The sequence below is a fragment of the Felis catus genome, chromosome D1, assembly GCF_018350175.1.
Source record: "Felis catus isolate Fca126 chromosome D1, F.catus_Fca126_mat1.0, whole genome shotgun sequence".
In the NCBI taxonomy this organism is placed as follows: domain Eukaryota; kingdom Metazoa; phylum Chordata; class Mammalia; order Carnivora; family Felidae; genus Felis; species Felis catus.
In genome coordinates, this window is record NC_058377.1 from 109,159,889 (window position 1) to 109,172,818 (window position 12,930).

A 12,930-nucleotide genomic window follows, 5' to 3' on the forward strand; every position below is an offset into this window, starting at 1 on the left:
ATTCTCCCTCCCAAAATAAATACACTTAAAAAAAAAAAAAACCTAAACATGAAAACAAATTTAATGTCAGTATAATGTCCTAGTTGTACCATACAGGATAAGTAAGAGTATTTAGTAATAAAATCATGTGTGTTTGAGCATGTAAATGCCCAAGCCCTGTGGAGCAGGTGGATACTGGCCCCCTTTATAAAACCAGAGCGAATCCATCATCTGCCAGGGCACACACAATGCCAGCGAGCGGTGAGCCAGCCGCTCAGAGACCACCAGTTCGCTATTGGTGATGTGATTTTCTGAAATAGTGACCCAGTCTTGGCAAAGTTCCAAACAAAACCAAGTGCAACTGTCCCTCTACCTAGACGGTGGCTGTGTTACCGAAGAATGCTGTGTATTTTCAAACCTCACAAATAATACATTGTGCCCATACATAAAATGCGGTTAGGGTCCAGGCTCAGAAAATGATCAACTTGCTTTTCAACATAAAGAGCAGATTTTATTTTTAGTACTGTTTTAGATTTATAGAATAAATAGACTACATAGTAAGCAGAATTCCATATACTCACTCTCCCACCCCATTCCCCAGTTGCCCTCATTATTAACATCTTACTTTAGTGTGGTACATTTGTTACAATTGATGAATAAATATTGATACATTATTACTAACTATAGCCCATAGTTTACATTAAGATCTCTGGGGCGCCTGGGTGGCTCAGTTGGTTAAGCATGCAACTTTGGCTCAGGTCATGATCTCACGGTTTGTGAGTTCAAGTCCCACATCCGGCCCTGTGCTGACAGCTCAGAGCCTGGAGCCTGCTTCCGATTCTGTGTCTCCCTCTCTCTCTTCCCCTCCCCTGCACGTGCTCTCTCTCTTTCTCTCAAAAATAAATAGACATTAGGGGCGCCTGGGTGGCTCAGTCGGTTAAGCCTCCGACTTCAGCTCAGGTCATGATCTCGCGGTTCATGAGTTCAAGCCCCGCGTCGGGCTCTGTGCTGACAGCTCAGAGCCTGGAGCCTGTTTCAGATTCTGTGCCTCCCCCTCTCTGTCTGACCCTCCCCCATTCATGCTCTGTCTCTCTCTGTCTCAAAAATAAATAAACGTTAAAAAAAATTAAAAAAAATAAATAGACGTTAAAAAATGTTCTTAAATAAAATTAAAATTCAACACATTTTTGAGATTCATTCATGATATATACTACAGTATTGTTCATTCACTATTCATGGATGTGTAATATTCCACTGCCATATGATGTTTATCTCATTGGATAAGTGTTGCAGGCATTTGGATTGCTTCCAGCTGTGTTCTAGGGTAAGCAATGCTGCTCTGGGTGTATTGGACCCATTGTGTACATCTTCTGGGCATCTGTGCAGGAGTTTTGATAGATCAGGGTTTCTCAGCCTCAGCCCTATAGACATTTGGGGGGATAATTCTTTGTCGTGGTGGCTTCCTGTGCACTGTAGGGTTTTCAGCAGCATCCTAGCCCACACCCGTTACATGCCAGGAGCACTTTCCTGCAGTTGAAATGATGTTTCCATACATCACCAAACATCCCCTGGGGGCAAAATTGCCCCTCCTTGAGACTCCTTGTTTTGGGGCACTTGTTTTCAGCTCTGTCAGGCCCAACACCCTCTTTTTATAACATATTTTGCCACACCACTTTGATGATCCTAAAAGAGATTCACAAGTAACATAACCCACCTACACAATTTATTTTTTTTATATATTTTTAATGTTTATTTATTTTTGAAGGAGAGAGAGACAGAACATGAGCAGAGGAGGGGCGGAGAGAGGCGGGGACACAGAATCTGAAGCAGGCTCCAGGCTCTGAGCTGTCAGCACAGAGCCCAGCTTGGGACTGGAACTCAAGAAACCACGAGATCATGACCTGACCCGAAGTCAGACACTTAGCTGACTGAGCCACGCAGGCACACTAAGTTATTAAATATGACTTTATTAATATGCAATACTTTAAAAAGCAACCTTGGGGCGCCTGGGTCGCTCAGTGGGTTGGGTGTCCGACTTCAGCTCAGGTCATGATCTCACGGTCTGTGAGTTCGAGCCCTGCATCAGGCTCTGTGCTGACGGCTCAGAGCCTGGAGCCTGTTTCGGATTCTGTGTCTCCCTCTCTCTGACCCTCCCCCATTCATGCTCTGTCTCTCTCTGTCTCAAAGATAAATAAACATTAAAAAAATTTTTTTTAAAGGAGGTCCCCGCAGATGTCTTCGGACACATTTGTACTTTGGTTTTGTTGCTTTTGCAGTAATCACACAGAGCAGTGAGGATCTTGGAAGTAAATATGTTTTGGAAATGCTGTTACACATTACCTACTGCTCTCCAAAGGACTGAAGATGGGTCAGAACTGGCTCCAAAACCTTTCTGAAGGAGAACGATTAAGTCATGTTTGGGGCTCAAAGGTAGTTGCAAGTTTAACCCAACTGTCTCGGTCAATGTTGGTTAACATTCCACATCTGCTTCGGATGGAGTTAATATCCAAACCGGTCCCGTAAGTTCAAACTAATCCTTAAGTCTGGTCATCGTGCCCGCGTCCTTCAACTCAGTCTCCAAGACAGAGCGTCGTAGGGCCTGTTCCTATCGAATTGCTCCGAAAATAAAAACTGGAAATTCCTTACAAGAAGGTTTATCCTGAAATCCGCTGACAATTTTCTTCATCTTAGCACGATCGCTCTCCTTTTTCCAGTAGGTAAACTTTCAACCAGGTCTCAAGTTTTGGTACTTCATTTTGCAATATCTCAGTTATGATGTTTCATATTGATTGAGTTAAGTAATTCCCCAATGATTCCAGAGAGTGAAGAAAATACTTTTAAAGAATTTTCCTTTGGAGAGCCATTCTACTTCGAAGGCTAAGACGAAAATGTTTGGAAGCTTCTTCATTGTGACTGAAACGTTTAGGGAATTACCTATAATTTGAGGAGTCATCCTTTATTTTGCTCTTAAGTTGAACTATGCGAAAAGGCCAGGAATCGATGATTATCCACAAAGATGTCGGTTTTACACAGTTCAGCCAAATAACATGGAAAAACATTAATTGATTTGTAGAATGTCTCATGAAGATTCTTGGTGGCCGAGTGTTGATGAACGGATTGCAGTTACCTTTTTCTTAGGTTGGTCACAAATCTTATTGGCTCCCAACTCATGTGAGGACAGACTTGCTGGGAATTCTTACAAGCACCTCCCTTTTGTTTCAAAGTAAGCTCCACACTTGGGGTGAGACCTGCACTTATAACCCTGAGATCAGGAGTAGCTCATCTACCAACTGAGCCAGCCAGGGGCCCAGTTATGGGACCTCTTTTAAAAAAAAAAAATGATTGTAGGGACGCCTTGGTGGCTCAGTCAGTTAAGGGGCCAACTCTTGGTTTCGACTCAGGTCATGGTCTCGTGGTTTCAGCCCCACATCGGGCTGGCAGAGCCTGCTTGGATCTTTTGTCTTCCTCTCTCCACCCCTCCCCCACTCGCTCTCTCTCTCGAAAATAAATAAATGTTAAGCAAAACTTAGGGGCGCCCGGGTGGCTCAGTTGGTTGAACGTCCGACTTCGGCTCAGTTCATGATCTCACGGCTCATGATTTCAGGCCCCACGTCCTGCTCTGCGCTGAGGCACGGAGCCTGCTTTGGATTCTCTGTCTTCCTCTCTCCGTGCCCCTCCCCTGCTCACACTCATTCCCTCCCTCTCAAAAATAAATAAACATTAAAAAATTATTTAATTAAAAAAATAAAAAATGATGGCAATTGAGTGAAATACATTGAATCTATAAAAACTTATGAGTCCATGACGAAACCAAAAAGAAATAAAAACAAAACAAAACCCCACGCTCTTTGCCACTACTGGGAGTGGCTGATACGAGTTAGCTCTTAACTCTGAATATTGGTGATTAAAAGGGAAAAAAGGAAAAAATTCAGCATGTATGGGAAATAACTAGGGTTGAAATGTCATGACACCTAGTTATATAAAAATTATTTGTTATATATTTATATTATCTTTTTATATAGATGGAAAATGTGGCAAAATATTAACAATTGTTGCACCTAGATGGTGGATGCATGGATGTTCCTTGACTATCTTTTTTGTAGGTTTGAAGCTTTTCACCACAAAAAGTTTTAAAAGTAAGAATTTCTCTTAACATTTCCTATTAGTTTAACCAATTATCAAAAAGATTTTTTCAGATTTTCCCTACATTTTAATTTTTTTTTAATGATTTATTTTTGAGACAGAGAGAGACAGATCATGACCGGGGGAGGGTCAGAGAGAGGGAGACACAGAATCCAAAGCAGGCTCCAGGCTCTGAGCTGTCAGCACACAGCCCAATGCAGGGCTCGAACTCACGGACTGTGAGATCATGACCTGAGCTGAAGTTGGATACTTGACTGACTGAGCCACCCAGGTGCCCCAGATTTTCCCTACATTTTATTTGTGCTGTATTGGAGGGAGTTTTTCTGAATCATCACTGGACTCCTTAAACTTTTCTTCTTTTTCTTTCTTTCTTTCTTTCTTCTTTCTTGTTATAACTACATAGTGGTTCATTGTATAGCTAACCTATAACATTTAAAAACTTTTTTAATATTTATTTTTGAAGGAGAGAGAGTGTGAGCGGGGGAGGAGCAGAGAGAGAGAGACAGAATCGGAAGCAGGCTCCAGGCTCCAGGCTCCAGGCTCTAAGCTGTCAGCACAGAGGCCAACGCGGGGCTTGAACTCACGGACCGCGAGATCAAGACCTGAGCCAAAGTCGGACGCTCAACCGACTGAGCCACCCAGGCGCCCCAGCATATGTTTTAATGTGTGGCAGGAAGAGTATCTCCGGACTACTCTTCTTTATTAGAAATATCTATTATAGTCTCTCTTGTTTATTTTCCCAACTGTATTCTGGAATTCACTTGTTTAGTTAAGCAAATCCTGTTTGTATTTTTATTGGAACTACATTAAAAGTACAGCTTATTTGGGGAGAATTGACATCTTTCTGATGTTGATTTTTCCTGTTCAAGAACATGATAGAACTGTCTACTTACTCAAGTCTGTCCTTAATGTTCCCGTAGAGTGTTAAAGTCTTGTTTGTAAATAGTATACCCATTTCTGGTTAAGTTTATGCCTGAGTATTTTATCTTTCATTGCTCATGCATCCAAAATGACTTTAAAATTTTTTTAATGTTTTATTTATTTTTGAGAGAGAGACAGAGTACGAGCAGGGCAGGAGCAGAGAGAGAAAGGGATACACAGAATCCAGAGCAGGCTCCAGGCTCTGAGCTGTCAGCACACAGCCCGATGCAGGGCTCGAACCCACGAACCGTGAGATCATGACCTGAGTTGAAGTAGGACACTTAACCCACTGAGCCACCCAGGTGTCCCTCTTTTTTTCCCCCTAAGTTTTCTTTAAGTTTATTTATTTATTTTGAGAGAGAGAGAGAGAGAGAGAGCACAAGAAAGGAAGGGGCAGAGAGAGAGGGAGAGAGAAAGAATCCGAAGCAGGCTCTGCACTGTCAGCACGGAGCCCCATGCGGGGCTTGAACTCACAAACCGTGAGACCATGACCTGAGCCAAAATCAAGAGCCAGATGTTTAACTGACTGAGCCACCCAGGCACCCCTACACTTTCTGTTGCAGGACCCAGTGTTTTCCTTCCACAGCAGAGACTGCTTGCTATCCATAAAAATCCTTTCTCTTCTTTGGTGGTAATAGACTGCTCATGGGGCATGTGACATCATCTATGCTTCACTTCCAAGGTTCCTTTGGGGTTGGGTTTAGCCATGTGCTAGATTTTATTTAGTAGAATTTGGTTGGGGTGACACGTGTCACTTTCTGGACTGACCCACAGAAACTTTCCATGTGTGCCTTCCATGTCTTCTCCCCATGCTGAGGGCTCGAATGGTCACAACCTTTGGGTTCATGGAAGGTTTGTGCAGAAGATCACAGCTCTGATGTCAGCCCAGGGCTCAAATCGTGACATCGTGCCCAGTGCTTGGGCAGAACTCCCCACCAAGTTGGCCCTGCCACCCTAAACTGTTACATGAGGGAGAATCAGACACCTCTGGGGCCTGTTTGTTTCGAAATCTTAGTCTATCCCCACTGCAAACACCTTCCGATTCAGTTCAGAGGCTTTCAGAGCTATGTGGCAGAAAGGCTGGAGAAATAAAGGCAGAGCTTCTAGTCTGAGTGGACGATCAGGTTAGTGCTGAATATTTTCGACTACGATCCTTAGAGATGTGGAATGAAATATCTGATTCCACAAATGGAGTGCAAGGCCGAGCTTGTAGGGAGGAAAGGGAAGTTGGAAATCTTCAAGTACTAGAAGCAAAGACAAACCTGAGTGCCAGGGAGGAAGCCTGTGAGCTGAGGGGTTGGCAGTCTCGGGGGCGCTGAGAGGGGTCAGAGGCTTGGCATTGCCTTTGTTGCTTGTTTGCTTTTCTTTTAGAGACTTAAAAACAATGGATGTTGATGACTTAGTACATGCCAGTCGTCGTTCTGAGCTCTTTATGTGGGTCCACTCATTCCATCATCACAACCTTCTGGGGCAGGTGTAGGTAATGCACCCATTTTACTGATGAGGAAACTGAAGCACAGAGACGTTAAGCCACTTGTCTGTGGTTTCACAAGTAGAAAGGAACAGAGTCAGGACTTGCACCCAGGTTGTCTTGCTTCTGAGTCTGTGCTCTTAAGAAGCACATGTCGCTACCCTAGGCCAGTGCAAAAGGAAGAAGATGAATAAAAACTTGGTTTCGGACTCTGTTTTACTTTGGGAGTGATGGTCCGGGCCTGGCATCTATCAGCGCCCATGCATCGCACATCACCCAGAATCTGGGGAGGAGGTGTTGAGCTGGAAACAGACCGCTAAACCTGCTTTCCGGACAAGCGTCTTTAAAGTCTCGGGGTGGGGAGTGAAATTCATTGTCGATGCTCTTTCCTTCTGAAGAAGGTGGACTAACATCACACCCAGCGCAGCAGTCCCCTGTGTCCCATGAATCCCAGGAAGCCCTCCCACTAACCAGCAAGGTGGTGGCTGTCATTTGGGGAGAGCTATCTGAGCTGCTCTTAGGAATACATCCAGGTCTCCCCTTCTGTAGCTGTAGTTATGAGCTACACAGAGAGGGATGGGGACCCGGAATGTTACATTTTTCACATCCCAGGGGTCCTCCAGACCTGAGTCTCTCTCATGTTACTGAGTACAAAAGCATCCTCTCTTAAGCACAGGAAGAAGCTCTCTCAGATAATTATAGATAGAATGATGGTGGGGAGGAAGTGTCAGGCCATCTCAACCTGGCCTGGGGGTTCCACAAGGGGGCAATCTAACACTTGCTTACAGGTTCTCCAAGGGAAAAAACTTGGTTTTTAACCTCACTTAAGAAGGAAAGATGAAACCTCAGGCTTCAAGGTGGGATGAGTTTGAATCGCGACATTTGCACAAAGCTAGGACACTTGAAGGCTGCAATCATTTTACAAGGAAGACCAACAAACTTCCCACTGGCCCAGGGAGGCAACTAGGAAGGTTGTCTCTTCTGTGGATCTGGCTGGGGAAAAAAACGTGTTTTCATCTTCAGACAGGCATGGAGCCTGAATTAGCCCACTGGGTGCTAAACTAAAGCTGAGAAATCATTACTATTAAAAAATTTTTTTGACGTTTATTCACTTTTGAGAGACAGAGAGAGAGCAGGGGAGGGTCAGAGAGAAAGGGAGACACAGAATCTGAAGCAGGCTCCAGGCTCTGAGCTGTCAGCGCAGAGCACGACGTGGGGCTCGAAACCATGAACCATGAGATCATGACCGGAGCCGAAGTCAGACGCCTAACTGACTGAGCCACCCAGATGCTCCTCAAGCTGAGAAATTATTTAAGAAATTAACCCTAGGCTGTTTGTATGTCTTGGGTGCCCAGCAGTGGCAGACGTGGGACCACTTTGGTGGCACACAAGCCCTTCTCAAGGTACTCACAGCAGAATGGAGAAACAATTTCCCGCAAACAAGGGTAAGGAGAACATTACCTACCTGAGGAGCTAATTCATGTCTCTGGATAGGAAGACTTATTCTTATCACAAAGATGCCCATTCTCAACATTTTCACATGTTATTTCAATATTATCTTAATTAAAATCTTAAGGGTTGTTTTATAGCATTGGAAAATCGATTTTGAAAAAAGAAACCAGGGGCGCTTGGGTGGCTCAGTCGGTTAAGCGTCTGACTTCAGCTTGGGTCATGATCTCATGGTTTATGAGTTCGAGCCCTGCGTCAGGCTCTGTGCTGACAGCTCAGAGCCTGGAGCCTGCTTCAGATTCTGTGTCCCGTTCTCTCTCTGCCCTTCCCCCGCTTGTGCTCTGTCTCTCTCTCTCTCTCTCTCTCTCTCTCTCTCTCAAAAATAAATGAACTTAAAAAAAAAAGAAAATAAACCTGATTTTGAAATTCATCTTGGAGAAAAAATGACGGGGAAGAGCTAATGACAGTTTGGAAAAGAACCAGGAAGCCAGACTTGCCCTGAAGAATATCAAAGGATGTTGTGACATTATTATATCAGTTAGAGTCCAGTCAGGAGACATGATCCACACAGTGATTGGAATCAGGGAAATTTAATATAAAGAGTTATTTCCAGAGGATTGGAAGAATGGGGAATTTTCTAGTAAGGGTTACAAAGAACTCTAGAGAACAAAGGAATAGTAGATATAGAGAGTAGTCCCCTCCCCTATAGTAGATATAGAGAGTAGTGCCTGAGGAAGGGCACGCACACACCTAGGCTGGGGGCCACCCCTCACTGGAAAGAGAAATGAGAAGTCACTGAAGTATCTTCCCAGAAACACTGCAAAGCTTCCAGTGGATATGCTAGGGGCAGCTACTGACCACTGGCTGGTCACGAACTGGGAGTCGGGGAAGCTGACCTCAGTAGGAGCTGGTCCCTGGAAAAACCATTCTGCATGAGGCAGATACTGAAGGAAGCTGTGCCGATGAAGAATCTCATGTGGGAAAACTGCCAGCCCAAAAGCTGAGCCTTAGATGGGCAGAAGACAGGAACAGACATTTCTCCAAAGAAGACATCCAGATGGCCAACAGACGCATGAAAAGATGCTCAACATCACTCATCATCAGGGAAATGCAAATCAAAACCACAACGAGATACTTCCTCACATCTGCCAGAATGGCTAAAATAGATGCTGACGCAGGGGAGCACCATCCTGGTGCTGCTGGAGAGTGAGTAGTTCCCTATGGAGCTGACCAGACTCTTCCAGAAGTGCTGGTTGTTGGCAGTGTGTTCATCACCCTGAAGAAGTACGATGGTTGAACTAAACCCATCCCAAGGAAAGGTTCTGGGGGGGGCTTTGAGCTCTCAGGCAACATGTGTCTGTTAAGAGCTACTGATGGGGAAAAGATCAGCACTGTGGCCAGCTCCAAGGACGTGAGCAGGTTTCAGACGACTTACTCAAACCTATTGAGAGCTAACATGGATGGGCTGAAGAAGAAGGACAAAAAAAGCAAGAATAAGACGAGCTAAGAAGCACAGGGAAGGAATTCCTGTTCTCACCAGCTCACCACCAAATTACTTTTCTTCTTTGGTTCTTACTTTCGGCCACAAAGCTAGGTTGCTGGTTCCCCTATAATAACGTTTCATGTGAGATTAGGATCATTTTGGATGGAAGAAAGGCTGCAGTGTTTTCAGGGTAGTTGTAAGAAGCCAAGTCTGTTTTAGAATTGGCTACTTGGTTGTATATCCTGGGATTACAAAGTCTCTGTAGCTGTCTGTGTGAAAGACAATGGATCATTAAACCTATATTTATCTTCAAAAAAAAAAAAGGGAAAAAAAGAATGGCTAAAACAAAAACTCAGGAAACAAGAGTCGCTGAAAATGTGGAGAAAGAGGAACTCTCATGCGCTGTTGGGAATGCAAACTGGTGCAGCCACTGTGGAAGACAGAATGGAGTTTCCTCAAAAAATTAAAAAGAAAACTACCCTATGATCCAGGAATGACACTACTGGGTATTTACCCAAAGAATATGAAAACACTAATTTGAAGGGTTATATGCACCCCTATGTTTATTGCAGCATTGTATACAGTAACCAAGTTATGGAAGCAGTCCAAATGTCCATCGATAGATAAATGGATAAAAAAGATGTGGTATATATCCATGGTGGAATATTATTCGGCCATAAAAAAGAATGAAATCTTGGCATTTGCAACAACCTGGATGGGTCTAGAGAGTCTAATGCTAAGTGAAATAAGCCAGTCAGCCATACTATACGATGTCACTCATACGTGTAATTTAAGAAATGAAATAAACGAACAAAGAAAAAAAAGAGACAAACCCAGAAAACAGACTCTTATCTATGGAGAACAAACTGGTGGTTACCAGAGGGGAAGTGGGGTGGGGAGGGGAATGGGTGAAATAGGTGAGGAGGATTAAGAGTACACTTCTCTTGATGAGCATTAATATATGGAACTGTTGAATCACTATATTGTACACCTGAAGCTAATATAATGCTGTGTGTTATCTACGCTGGTAAAAAAAAAAAAACAAAAAACAAAACCCCAAAAAACCAAAAACCAAAACAAAACAAAAGCTCAGCACTAGAGAAAGGGCAGGGGAGGCGCACCAGAACCTGGAGAACCCTTTCTTCCTTTAGTGACTTTTCAGCGCCCTCTATTGGTAAGGACAGGACTTCCAGCAAGATGGGCTAATAAAACAATGGAGATAGTAGATGGCAGGGCTGGGTAGTACCAGTCAGATCCTGCAGCCAAAGAGGGAAGACCCACCAGTGGAATAGAACCCTCAAGTAGGCTGCTCCTTGGTTTTACAACTCTAGACCTCAGAGACGGTAGAGGAAATAAAGTTACATTTTAAAGTTACCTTTTGAAGCACTGCTCTTTCAATGCAAAATGTTTCAGTATTTGATGACTTAATATCTGTTGAAAGGACAGTGATCTATTTTGCCTACGGAGATAAAACTGTGGGAATTTGCAAAGGACACCACAGTTACAGTAAGAACACAATGGGTGGTTGGCGGGACCTGCTTACAGGTAGAGATCATGCCAAGATGATTTTTCAGCTAAAGCAGATGAAAAACACCCCAACGCCCTTCAGATGAAATCAAGGTTGATGATTCACTGGGAGACGTTAGCGTCTCTGTTCTAGATTTTATGCCAAAGACATCATATATGTCTTTCTTGTATGTCCGCATTCACTTAACTGGGAAGAGTGAAGAAGGAGCTAGACCATGATGACTAATGTGGAGGACAAAGGCAAAATACATACGGAAAAAATTAAACTTCCTTTTAACTTACAGCACATTGACAAGTCATTGAGACAGGCAGAGTGAACTTCCTCTAGGAACTCAGCTGCCTCCATGTTAATACTTTGCCAAGGGCAAAAGGCAATCTTGGCTTAACATTAGCCAGCCCTCCATGATCCTCTAAGTCTCCTTTAATATGTAAAAGTTCCTTCAGAAACTACCTTTATGTCTACCCCCCAAGATATATGTTAGCAATCATCCTCCAAGCATATGGCCCACTGATCCACATCTGAAGGGTCTCATGACCAAGGTTTTATTAGACAGTAATAAATGACCTTTTCCTAACAACAGCTAGCCCCTCGAGGTCCTGGAAACCTTGCTTCCAAATTCCTTAGAGACTTCTGCTAACCCTAACCCCCTCCCAACTTGAAAGTATATAATCAGTCGCTCCTCACAACCCCAGTGCAGCTCTGTGTGCCCACAGGTCCCGTCCCCATGCTTTAATAAAACCACCTTTTTGCACCGAAGACATCTCAAGAATTCTTTCTTGACCGTTCAGTCCCAAATCCCAACATTTCACATCAATGACCATTTGAAATCAGATTTAAAAACACACAACTAAACCCTTACAACATCTTTAGGAAGCGCAGACATTAAGGAGGAAGCCCCTGACTTGTCTTACAACGTTAGTTTTCCTTTTAACACATCTGAAAGACATCAGCACCACTAGAAAGCCTTCTCATTTTAGTCTTGGAGAGCAACAAGATATGGTTCTTCTGTCTCCAGAATCTGCATTCTCTGAGTTACCTTCTACATGTACAACGTCTATGTCTTGATACAAAGATTTTCATTTTATTGCCTTTGGAAAAAGAGAATGCAGCTATGGGAAGATGGTAAAGTTATTGCCATAATACGTCCACAGCATACTGAATACAGCGTTTTTGTATGTAGACTAATGAATCTTGAATTATGGAAGTAATACGTGAATGGGGAGCTAACCCAGATTTCTTGAATGAATGAATAACAATGGATGCAAGGGTGACTTTCCCTTTCTACTCTCTGTACTTTTGCTGTTTTTGTACAGTTTATTCTCCTGTGTCATTTGTGTCATTAAAAATAAATAAAGTGCTCACTTCGGCAGCACATATACTAAAATTGGAACGATACAGAGAAGATTAGCATGGCTCCTGGATGGCATGCAAATTCTTGAAACGTTCCATTTTTAAATAAATAAATAAATAATATCGGGGGCGCCTGGATGGCTCAGTCAAAAAAGCATGCCACTCTTGGTCTCAGGGTTGTGAGTTTGAGCCCCATGTTGCATATAGAGATCACTAAAAAAATGAATAGATGAATTAAAAAAACTAAACAAAAATCAAATCAAGAACATTTTCTTTCAAAAAAAAATTTTTAATGTTTATTTATTTTTGAGAGGAAGAGAGAGAGAGAGTACAAGCAGGGGAGGGGCAGAGAGAGAGAGAGAGAGAGAGAGAGAGGGAGACACAGAATCTGAAACAGACTCCAGGCTCTGAGCTGTCAGCACAGAGCCCGACACGGGGCTCGAACTCACGAACCATGAAATCATGACCTGAGCCAAAGTCAGACACCTAACCGACTGAGCCATCCAGAAGCCCTGATAACATTTCATTTTTTTTAATCATAAAAATAATATTTTTATACTGTAATTAAAACCCTGTGTATGTTTCTGATACAAAATGTTATCTAGA

General features: G+C 43.2%; 1 pseudogene; it reads left to right on the forward strand.

The window, feature by feature from the left end:
* The first annotated feature begins 12,328 nt into the window (after positions 1–12,328).
* Positions 12,329–12,429, forward strand: LOC111556781 (annotated as a pseudogene).
* The last annotated feature ends 501 nt before the right edge of the window (positions 12,430–12,930 follow it).